Source organism: Condylura cristata, unplaced genomic scaffold (assembly GCF_000260355.1).
Source record: "Condylura cristata isolate star-nosed mole 26May11 unplaced genomic scaffold, ConCri1.0 scaffold00040, whole genome shotgun sequence".
Taxonomy (NCBI): domain Eukaryota; kingdom Metazoa; phylum Chordata; class Mammalia; order Eulipotyphla; family Talpidae; genus Condylura; species Condylura cristata.
Window position 1 is genome coordinate 7,113,912 of NW_004567141.1, and position 11,723 is coordinate 7,125,634.

The following is an 11,723-nucleotide window of genomic DNA, read 5'->3' on the forward strand; positions in this document are numbered from 1 at the left end:
GGCTCCATAGCTCAGGGGTTAGAGCACTGGTCTTGTAAACCAGGGGTCGCGAGTTCAAATCTCGCTGGGGCCTGACTTTTTTCCTCCACCCTTTCACCTTTCCCTACCCTTCCAAAAGGTGGAGAAGTGGAAAATACCATTGCGTTTACACTGTGCCTTTCTGGGAGGCTAGACACTGGGAGTGCAGTTTGTCCCTCATGTGCCTGCCCCAACAATCATATATTACCTTCGCTTTCTATCTCAAAGAACGGAGCTCACTGGGGACAAGAGCTTGAGATCCCAACAGACGCTGGTCTGGGGCGCTTCTCCCATTTTTTTTTTCTCGAGCTTTCTCCCTGCCGCCAACTTCCTTCCGAGAGCGCCAGGGGCGAGTTTGTAACGCTCTTCTTTCCGACCCCGCGGTCTGCCTCTGGCCCGCGTTCGCGGTCGTCTTATTCTTTGTTGAATGGTTCCCATCTGTGACCTGGCCCTCCAGGCCACCCCCACACACCCAGTGAATCTGTTTTAGTCCGGATGGGTGCGGTGGGGGTTATATTTAAGCTCCAACCTAGTTCGCCCTGGGCGCCCGCAATCTGCCTTTGATAGTGAGGTGACCTTCAAGTGAGTCGGGCGTTTGGGGGTTTTCGAGTCCCGGGAGGCAAGGCAAGGGAATGTCCCAGCATGGCGGTCCCGGCCTATCCCGGGTGAGCCCTTTCGGGTCCTGAAGCAGCCTCGGCTCTTTGGATGGAAGCGGGCCTGCAGCGGGCGGGAGGCGGGAAGTTCCTGCGCTGCTGCGCTCACCTTTCCCACCGTCTCTGGCCGCTGCCCAGCTTCCGGGAAGGCGTTTTCTCTGGGTCACTCGCCGAGGTTCTGCGTTCAAATCCGAAGCTGCTTTAGAGCGCTTGGGGAGTCAGAGACGTCCCCAGCTGGTGCAGTGACTCACTCAGGACCGATCTGAGGGTCCCATTCGAGTGTGGAGAAGGCTCCTGAGGTCTGTCTGGGTTGGCGAGGCCAGGCATGGATAAGCCCCTAACCGTGCCAGTTCGCTGGGTGGGTCGGCCCGCGGGGGCTGGCCATGGCCACGGTGGGAGGGTGCTCAGGATCCCCAGCGCGCCCAGGCCCGGGGAATCTGTTGACCCGGACTCATTTTGCATTACTTGACTTCGGTTAATAGTATTGTTAACAGGGTGGTCCCTAGGAAAAGGGGAAGTTCCAGGTTCCCTGCCCCACCCAGAAGGAAGGTGGAGCTGAGCAGAGAAAAAGGAGAGAAGGATTGAGAAGAGAAAAAGAAGAGAATGAAGCTGGATGGAGGAGGAGGAGACCTAAGGAAGCCACATGGAGCAGCAAGCCTGTGATGAAGAAACCGGGCTTGTTTCCTGACCCTGGACTGGTTTAAGGCAGATGTGGGTGAGATACCTGCAGGGAGGTGACTATGGCAGTGTTTATATTGATTCTGATTTTGCTCTTTTCCTCCCAGACTTGTCTGGCCATTTCTGACCCTTTTCCATGGGTCCTGGCCAGAAGGTGCTTTAGCCTTGTGGCGGGGCTTTCAGCTCTTGCTTTGGGCCAATCCCTTGTGGGTTGACTTTTGCCCATGAGGGGATGGGTAACTTAAGATGTTTGATTTAGAAGTTATATTCTTTGTGTTCTGTATTGTATGTTCACTGTATAAAAGTCCCTTTTCATTAAAGTTTTATATGTTTTGTCTTGTTGCTGCGGATGGCAGAACCCACTTAGAGCAGGCAGGTTTTTTGGGCTTCAGAGGTGTCCCTCTCCCCCTGCCCTCTAACAGATTTGCTGTAACAGTATGAAGAAATAAATCAGATAAACATTTGTTAGTCGCTCATTTTGTTCTTCTTTTAAAGGAAAAGTTTTTAAAAGACTGGAAGAGAATTTGAAGTTACACCCGTTAAGCCCGGCGTCACGAGTGTGGAAATCTGTCTGCGTTTTTCTTCACATAATTTCATTGAGAAAAGTCGCAGATGCTAACGAAGGGAGCAGGACGAGGACACAGGGTCAGAGCCCGAGACCGGGCCGCCAGGTCCGGGCGCTGGGATTGTTCCGGGCAGTCCGGGATGGCGCGGCGCTGTGCGCGCACCCGCACAACCTCCGCGCCCTGCCACCCTCGCGCGCGGGCGGCGCGGGGGGCGTTTCTAGTCTTGTCATTTCTGCCTTACACTTCCCTTCGTAGGAATATCTTGCAAATCAGTATGTATTGCTTTTAATATTTTAATAAAACTATAAAAAAAAGAACTCCGCCCCTTTACTAGGCTCTCCCTGCCCCACCTCCCGAGGGACTCCCGAGGTTAATTCGCCTGTGTCGTCAGGACCCATTCCCCCGAGCCAAGCCTGCGCCGCGTCCCCTCCCGAGACGTCCCCGGCTTTCCTGGCCTCTGCGCCCAGCCCCAGGCCCTCTGGACTTCCGCCGTACTTGGGTTCCCTTTGGGAGGAGCCTTCTAAGCCCTCAAATGAAAGATGTCTCTCTGCTCGTTAGGATTCCAGGACACCTCAAATGGCTCAGGGAATATGGAGTGTTTATGACGCACAAATGACTAGCGGCTGAGTAAACGCCGGATGTAGAGATGTGCCTGCGATCAACAGAAATATATTGATTTTGGAAAATCTGTGAAACAATTTCACTTAGTGATGAAACACTTCGATTCAGAGTCAGATATTAGACAGAAGCAAAACAGGTTAGCTGGCTCGTTGGTCTAGGGGTATGATTCTCGCTTTGGGTGCGAGAGGTCCCGGGTTCAAATCCCGGACGAGCCCACTTTTTTTTTTTTTATTTGAGTTACATTTCTTGTTACACCGACAGTTTTGGTCCTGGACCGGTAGTTGACATCACATAAATTCCGGGGGTACTGGGAATTCAGAACAAACGCAGTTAGGAGAATGAGTGAGCCTCTCTGAAAGTGAGGTTCCGAGTCAGACATAGTGCGTAGAGCCGCTAGTGACTATTTCAGTAGATCTGGATCCTGGGATGATCTTTTTACCAGGCCTTCAGATCGTGTGTACTTCGCACACACCACCCCACTTCTGAGAGGCTTATCTAACAATACCATGAAGAAGCTCTGGTGCAGGTTTCTGTAGTGTAGTGGTTACTACGTTCGGCTAACTCGCGGGGGGTCCCCAGTTCAAGACCCGATGTTGACACTTCCGTTATGTAGTGTGGGTTTTTCTTAATATTTATTTGAAATGCTTTCATCACATTAGGGGTAAATGAGATGTTCTGTAACACAGATTTGGTCCGAACGGAGAACATCAAATCTACACGGTTACGTGGCTGGGCAGCCTGTCGCTGGTTACTGCCACGGTGGTGGGCCACCTTTAAGATCCGATCCCGGCCACCTGTCGTGTCATCCCATCACCAACGTGCAAGGGAGCGGATCAGAACACCCCCTGCACAGCCGCCAGTGGCTAAACGGGATACAAGACTCAGAGTAGGGGCCGGACCGGCCTGGAGGGCATAATTCCGCTTAGTTCTCCTTTTGTGAGAAAACCTGCCCAACAGGCAGGGAGCATTGGGAACCCAAACTTTGCCCCCAAAGAAATGTGAGCTTTGGACCGCTCGGCTGCGTCACCTTGTGCGTTGACAGCGTCTAGGTGTCGTATTTCAGTGCAGAAAACGCCCCCAGGTTTCTCTAGAAAACCCTGCGTAGGAGTCACATCTTCAGTCAGCTCAGAAGCACCATGGGTGACCCGTCCTTGCCGGCGGAGCCAGTCTGGGCTCCGACAGCGCTCGGACTCTTCTGTGCCACAGGGCTCCCCTGGCCTCCCTAGGACCGACCCTACTACGCTCTGGGTTTGGGAAAAGATACTGAAGGAATCACTCTTGCCCTTTCCCTTTGGGGAGCGGGCGTGGGCGCAAGAGCAGCAGTCTACATTCTGATTTTTTAAAAAACGCAACTGCCTGCATCTATTTGTTGTTTACAAATTAACAAAAGGGGAAACCCTGCAGCCTCTCGATAGTTTTTATAACCGAAACACTGGCAGAGGTGTTGGGGTCGGGGGATCGAAGGCTGGGGGTGGGTTTGGGGGTGGGGGGTTGTGTACAACAGCAGGTTACATTTAGAAGTGACTGTGCAGTTAGAAGTAACCGGGTTGGCTGCGATCTCGGAGGTCTCCCCCTTTAAACGAATCGGTGTTTCAGCCTGTGGTCTTCATGATTTGTACTACAATTCCAATTACACCGCCGCTTCCAAGCCCTGTAAAACCCAACATTGTGAAGTAATCCTGGGAAAGATAAAGTAAGCAATTCAGCCCCAAACCACAGCACAGATAGCCATCAATATTTGGTGACCTAATCTTCAGTTTGCCTTTCTGATAATTTTCCTCCTGTAACATTGTGTGTAATCCTTCGTTGTGATTTCCTTTTGTTGGGGGAAAGGACATCATGAACAAACTCCACCAATAGGTTTTGTGGCCTCCACCCCCACCCCAGACCAAAGAGATCCAAGACACCAAGGATTTACCAATCCCCTATCGTCACGGAAGGGAGGGGAACTGAGGGCAGAGTTAAGCAGCCAGGTTGGGCATATAATCAGACACTTGGGCTTTGGGGCCCTTTTTTTTTCGGGGCTCTCAGGATGCTATTGGGCTTTCAGCTCAGCTAAACTGTAGGACACATTCCCCAGTTTATCTCTCTCTCATTCTCCCTGACTTATTATTTCTTCATTTCCCCCTTTTTGGTAACTAAAACCTTTATTACACTTTTTGTGTGTGCCTGCAGTTGAGTCTCATTACGAGACCCTTTAAACACAGAGCTCAGGACCCACAATCAGGCCAACCCACTTCACACTGGGGTTGTCTTGTAACAGTTTGAATTTAAAAAAAAAAAAAAAGATTTTCTTTATTTATACATACAGAATTAGGGTACAGGCCAGAGGTGCAGGGCCTGTGAGCTAATTCACCAGAGACAGAGTGGGGAGCATAACAGGTAGACTGACCAAGTACATTGTTGAGGGGAGCAGTGGGCAGGTCAGGAGAGGTCTGCTGTGCCATGTGGCTCACCTCCCTGGTTGGGAATCAACCTCCTGTGGAAGGGCCAAGGCCAGCTTAGCAGTGCTGTGCTCCAACTGGCTGCACCACAGAGAGGGCCTGAATTATGGTTTTTAAACTTATTTTTTGTGTCATTAAACATTCTCAAACTTCATTTGAACGGCTACCTTAAATTCTAGAAGATGAAAGTATCCTGATTTCTCTCCATGAGGCCCTAATTGTGAGAGATTCAAAGACTGGAGGGTAGCCTTTGCTAGCAGCAAAATATTTATTCCCTGTTGCTTGAACTCACAATGTAGAGATTGACGTGTGATTTTTATAAATTCTATATCTGTCATTTAAGCAAAGTGTATGTCTTTCTAGTCTCACAAGCAGGCAGAGATGGTCTCAGATTTTCTGTTTTACTAACAACATGACCTTCTGATACAGGGCAGCAAGGACACTAAACTGGCCAAGGACACTGCCCAAATAGTTTACCGGTTAACGTCTGGGTTCTTCACTCATGTGCACAATTGCAAGACCACCACAACAAAAGGATTTATTTAACAAACCAGGAAAAAAACCAGAGTTACTGAAGCCAATAATGACTATTTACTTTATCCAAAACTGTGTCTAGTATTTTTTAGTTCAGCACAAAGACCATTACAAAGATGTCTTCCTGTCACAGAGGACACAGATCTGCAGATCTCCTCTCCCCAGCAATAGACCACGGGTCTAAGATGGCGTCTTCATGCCATGAGACAGCCAAGCTAACAAACACAGAAGATTCAACAGGAGATGTTCCTTGACCTGTCCAAATGCCCCGGCACACACAGACAGGCGACACTCAAGACAACAGCTTAGCGGTCAAAGGACCCCACAATGGCCACTTACAGAGCTCAGCAAGAGCCTGGTTCCTGGTCTCCCATTCTCTCTGACAGCCTGCAGGTCAGCGAGACCCCCTTACTCCCAGGTCTCTTTTTCACGTCAACAATTACTGCTCTAAAACAACTGCTTGGAAAGTCGTGCCATGGCCTCTGCCATGAGGCCTGCAAAATCCAGCTCTGTGAAGCCCACACAGGCTGTCTGGGGCCATCCATCTCCAGTAGCCACCACCAAACCTCCCTTTTCTTGTGTAGCTCATTTTTCAGACCCTTATATACTTTGTAAGATGTTCCACCCCACTTTTAGCATTTTCTCTTGGGGCACTCTACTTTTTCCAGCCACCCCCTTCAGGGGGCACCACCTGTAGCAGTTTCCGGCTTCAGTCACTGGTCATACTTCCACTCAATCATGACCGTTACACAGTGGGATGCTCAGTGTGGATTTGAAAATACAACCTTAAAGCCACATGTGAATGGGTACAGTCCCTGCAGGACTCTTAACAGCTACACATTTCCCCACCTAGGGCATTAACTTCTTACAAGAGAATGAGGACCTGGAATCTGGAAACTTTAAATAAAAAAAAAAATCCCTTTAGGGCCCTCTCTGGTGGCACAGCAGGTAAAGCGCAGCACTAAGAAGCTAAAGCCACTTCAGCAAGAGTTCTGTCCCCTCCCCGGAGGTGACCCACATGGAGGTGACCCACATGGAGCGGCAGACCTCTCCTGTCCTGCCTACTGCTCCCCTCAGCAGTGTAGTTCATCTGTCGGCCTGTTCTGCTCCCTATTCTGTCACTGGTGAATCTTACCACCCCTGTACCTCTGGACTGTAGCCCAGTTCTGTATGCATAAATAAATAAATCTTTAAAAAAAAATCCCTTTATTTGAAAATTCAACTTACTTATTTCTCCCCATTACCATTGCTTAGATTATTTTGAAAATTTCTGCTTCTGTACTCCCACTTAGCCCCAGAAATTTCACTTCCTTTATTAGCATTTGCTAGACTTTATAGTATTTTGTTTTGTGGAAGCCAACTTCATGTACACACACACACACACATCTTTGTGTATTCATATGTGTACATACAATGTATATATACATTCATCCTCACCTCCAGTCTGCTGCCCTATGAACACTCTATAGTAGTCTGGGGTCTGCACCCCTTCTGTGACCTAGAGGTTGGCTTCGAAGGATTATCTCTGGGATAAGCTTTACCAGAACTCCCCTTTTAGCAGCACACAGAATTTCTGAAGCGAGTTTCTTCATGAGATGGAAGCATTAGTTGTATCTGACACTAAACACTGGCCTTAGTTTCCCTCAGCTAATAAAAGAAAACAGTTTTCGAGGAAATGGAAAGTGTTTAAATTTGTCGACAAATGAAAAGGACAACAGACTCATTTCTGAAAGACAACTGTCCTGCTCTTTGCTAGGGCGCAGCGTTATTTATACAGAGGGAAAAAAGAGTGGGCGGGATGGGCAAGGGCCTGCAGAAGGCAGGGGAAGGGGTCAGCATGGAGACTAGTGAGCACCAGCTTGCTTTTCCAACAACTGCTGTTTAGCTCCCTTTTCCTTGGAATGCAAGAAGACAAACCTGTCAAACAAAGGGGTTAATGCTGATCTGAGAGATCAGTCATTTGTAAAACATATCCAACAGAGCAGGTTTATTTTAAAAGGGAAGGAAGAGTGAAGAATGCTTGCACAGACACAAGTGGACAGAGAGAGTCGCAGAAAGAGTCAGGTTTGCTAAAAGAGGCCTGCAGAGCCCCTGGCAGACAGCCTTGGCAGGGGGCTGCTTCTGCTGCTTTGCAAAGGGAGGTCAAGAAGTGAAGCAGCCGCGCCATGGTGGGCAGAAGGGCTGCTGCCCCGCCCAGGGCAGAAATTGCTCTGACAGTCTTTTCATTGGGAGGGGCCCAGTCCTTTGTGGACCTAACTTTTGTTAACCTAATTATATCTAGGGTGTGACTGGGTTGATTTGTAAGGACTGGTGCTCCCCTACAAGGGCCTCCAACTCTACTTCCTATCGCTGGTCTGGTGATACTTTCCATAGCTTCTGATACTTGCCTTAGCAGTTGATGCTTAAGGATCTTACATTTCTGTAGCTGGTTTCAGGACTATGTTAATCACTTCTACCCCACCTCCAGCTTTTGGCCTGGTGTGGGCCAGATTTCTGGTGTTGTGGTGCCGCTGTTCCAAATTCTGTATTTTTTTTTTTTAAAGATTTATTTATTTATGCATGCAGAACTGGGGTGGCAGGGGGTGAGAGGATTCACAAGAGAGAGTGGGGAGCAGAACAGGCAGATCAGTGAAGTACACTGCTGAGGGGAGTAGAGGGCTGGTCAGGAGAGGTCTGCTGCGCCATGTGGGTCACCTCCCTGGCTGGGGATCGACTCATGCTGCAGTGGCTGTGATGGCTTCAAGGTGATGTGCTTTAACCTGTTGCGCCACCAGGGAGGGCCCCCTAATTTTGTACATTTAACCTCCATAAGTAACACCTTGCATTAGTATTGAAAAGCAACAAACCCAGAAACGGACACTGGTGTTACCGAAAGCAGGTCTCAGTTTCCCTCAGCCAATAAAAGGAAACAGAGTTTGAGGGAAAGGAAAAGTGGTTTTATTTGTAAACAAATGAGGAGGGCAGCAGACACATGTCCGAAAGACCACCGTCCTCCTCTTTGGCAGGTTACAGGGCTATTTATGCAATACAAAGAAAAGGGGAGGTGGGCGTCCGCAAAGGGGAGCGAGTAAAAGTTAATGCTGGGATGGTGGGCACCAGCCTTTATTTACACAAAGACAAACAAAAATGGGGAATCAGCAAGAGTAATGGGGAGGGGGCAGGGGCAGCACAGGGAGGAAGAGGAGTGGGTGCCGGCCAGCTTTCTCACTGTTTGTTTTTGTTTGGGATTCCTTTCCTTGACCCTAAACCTGTCAAAAGAAGAGAAACTGCAAGGAAAGGAAAGAAAAAAAAGTAAGCCCACAGACAATTAAGAAGTCAGGGAAAACCAATTTTATCATACATTTGTCAAAGGAGGCAAATTCGCAAACGCTTATCTGAGAGCCCATTTGCTGTCTCACCGGTACTGGAAGGGGAGTGCAGAGCTGCCTGAGCACATTACTGCCCCACCACGCCTGGCTTGTTTGAAGTGAGGGTCATAAAGCACATCTTTCATAAAATATACCAACATTTAAAAAAAAATGTGAAAGAGGGTCATCCTAGGGACAGGGAAGATTCAGATTCCCTGCCCCACCCAAGAAACGGTGGAGCTGAGCAGGGAAGAAAAAAGCTGGAGAGGAGATTGAAGAAGGAAGCAGGAGAGCCTGGACACCTGGAGGAAGCGTGTGGAGCAGAGACACCTGAGGAAGCTGCGCCTGCCCTTGGCTCTGCACTGGCTGAAACAGACATGGGTGAGGGACCCGTGGGGTAGTGACCGCTTTTGTCTTGATTTTTCTCCTTTTGTCCCAGACATGCTGGGCCTCTTGCCCCTCTCCTCTGGGTCTCCACCAGAAGGTGCCTTAGACTTGCAGCAGGCTTTCTGGCCTCAGTGTCCCTGTGTCTCAGTTTCCCTCAGTCAATAAAAGGAAACAGAGTTTGAGGAAAAGGAAAGGAAAGTGGGTTTTTTTTTTGAAAGTGGTTTTATTTTTCGACAAATAAGGAGGGCAGCAGACTCATGTCCCAAAGACCACCCTCCTGCGCTTTGGCAGGCGACAGGGCTATTTATATATAAAAAAGAAAATTTATATAAACAAAGAAAAAGGGGGAGATGGGTGAAGGTCTACAAAGGGGAGGGAGTAAAAGTTAATGCTGGGACTGAGACAGGTGGGCACCAGCCTTTATTTACACAAAGAGAAACCAGAAGGGAACCAGCAAGAGTGATGGGGAGGGAGCAGGGGTCAGCATGGAGACGAAGATGAGTGGGCACCAGGGGGCTTTCTCAATATCTGCTTTTCGACTTTCCCTTTCTTGAACCCAAACCTGTCAAACAAGGGAAGAGAAACTGCAAGGAACAGGGAAAGACAAATTTGCTAATGCTTATCTGAGAGACAAACTTGCTGATGGTCATCTGAGACCAGTCCAGTCATAAAGGACACAAACTTGAGACAAACTTGTTAGTGCTTACCTGAGAGACCACTCATTTGTAACTGTATCACCAGCTTTGGGCCAGTCCTGTTTGGCTGGACATTTATTCATTGGAGGATGTGTAACTTCAGGTGCTGGATTTGGAAATTTTGTTCTTTGTCTTTTCCGTATTGCATACTAATGGTATTAAACTTCGATTCCATTAAGGGTCTTACACATTAGAGTATGTTTTGTCTTGATGGGGTGGATGGCAAGGACCTATTCAGAGCAGGCAGGCTTGGGGGTTTCGGGTGTCCCTCTCTCTGCCCTGGGACAGTTGTACTCCTGAAGTTCAGATTGCGGGCTTCCCTACTTCTATCCTGGACAAGCAGAGGGAGAGTCTTGCTATTGGCGCCCTCTACGGTGGAACAGCAATGTTTGCAACTTTGAAAAACGAAGGATTTACTGAGGTAACTGGTAGGGGTTTGGCTCATCCTGGGGGCAGAGCTAATTAGGTCTAAGAGCCTAAATGGGAAAAAAAAATCTCCCACTGAAATGGAATCTTTCTTTCTTGTATTAATGCAGGTTACACATTCCAGTAGTAACAGGAATTGTGACTCCACTGCCAGTAAAAAACACCGATGTTCTCACAACACGTTAGAGTGGGTACAGATACTTGAAAGCATTTATATATACTTAAAATTATGGTAATTATTAGATATGCTTCCAGACCTTATTATTAAGTGAGTATAATTGAGTTCTTAATCTTATGTATTTTGAGCATCTATAAAAACAGTATTTTCAAAAGAAGAACATAACTTCCAATAGACTGTCCAAGGAAATCATCGCCCCAAAGGAATTGAGAGTTTGAAACAGTGTAGGAAAAGTGTGGGTCAAAGATGTTGTGGGGATGAACAGGGTTGAGGCCAGAAGCCCTGGGGTGAAAGAATTTGCCAAAGACAGAGTGGAGAACAGAAAAGGGGATTTATTGAAATAACACTGCTAAGGGAAGCAGGGGGCTAAAGGAGAGGTCTGCGCAGGAAGGATTTGGGGCTCCCTTTGATGTTCTTTTTTTGGAGTCAGTGGGTTTGGAGTGCAGGGTCCTTGGGTTCACTTTGGGAAAGTTTCACCAGTGCTCCCCTTTCAGCAGCACATGGTAAGTTTATCCACGACACAGATATGTCAGTTATATTTTAAAAGAGCAGGTTATTAGAAAAGGGGACAGAAGAGTAACGGATATGTGCATAGACCCAAGAGGGCAGAATGAGCTACCCGGAAAGGGACAGGTTTTCTGGGAGGCCTGCAGGCAGGCGGCCTTAGGAGAGCAGCCTCTGCTGAGGGAAGTTGGTGAAGAGAAGTCCCGGCAGGTGCAGGTCACAGGCAGGCAGGAGTCTGCTGCCCTGCGGAGAGAGAAAGTTGGTGAAGAGAAGCACCAGCATAGGCACAGGTGGGCACAAGGACTGTCCCTTTTGGGGGCAGCATTAGGTTTTATCTTCCTCTGGTAGGGAGGGTCTCAGGTATGTGAGTGGACAGTTTGTTCCTTGATCCCCACATCTTCACCTTTAGGTCTGTACTCCTGACACTCCCTGCAGCCATCTGATAGGTTCTATGGCTGCATTAATGGCTCTGCTAACCCCTCTCCCCCACCTCCTGTATGGGACAGGTTCCTGACTTTGTAGCTTCTCTTCCAGATTTTCTATTCTTATTCTTCATCACCTCCATCCTGTTTCATGGTTATGACTGATGTAGTCAACCTTTCCCTTGACTGTTTTCATGACTGGGGAGTTGGTTTGAGTTAGTTAATGCTTGTGTTAGGTGTTGACCCTTGG

General features: G+C 48.4%; 2 non-coding genes across 2 annotated transcripts; both read left to right on the forward strand.

Moving 5' to 3' along the window:
• TRNAT-UGU lies at positions 1 to 73 on the forward strand. Its single transcript has one exon. It is a non-coding gene; the product is annotated as a tRNA-Thr (tRNA).
• A 2,606-nt stretch (positions 74 to 2,679) lies between these two features.
• Positions 2,680 to 2,751, forward strand: TRNAP-UGG. The gene has a single exon. It is a non-coding gene; the product is annotated as a tRNA-Pro (tRNA).
• The last annotated feature ends 8,972 nt before the right edge of the window (positions 2,752 to 11,723 follow it).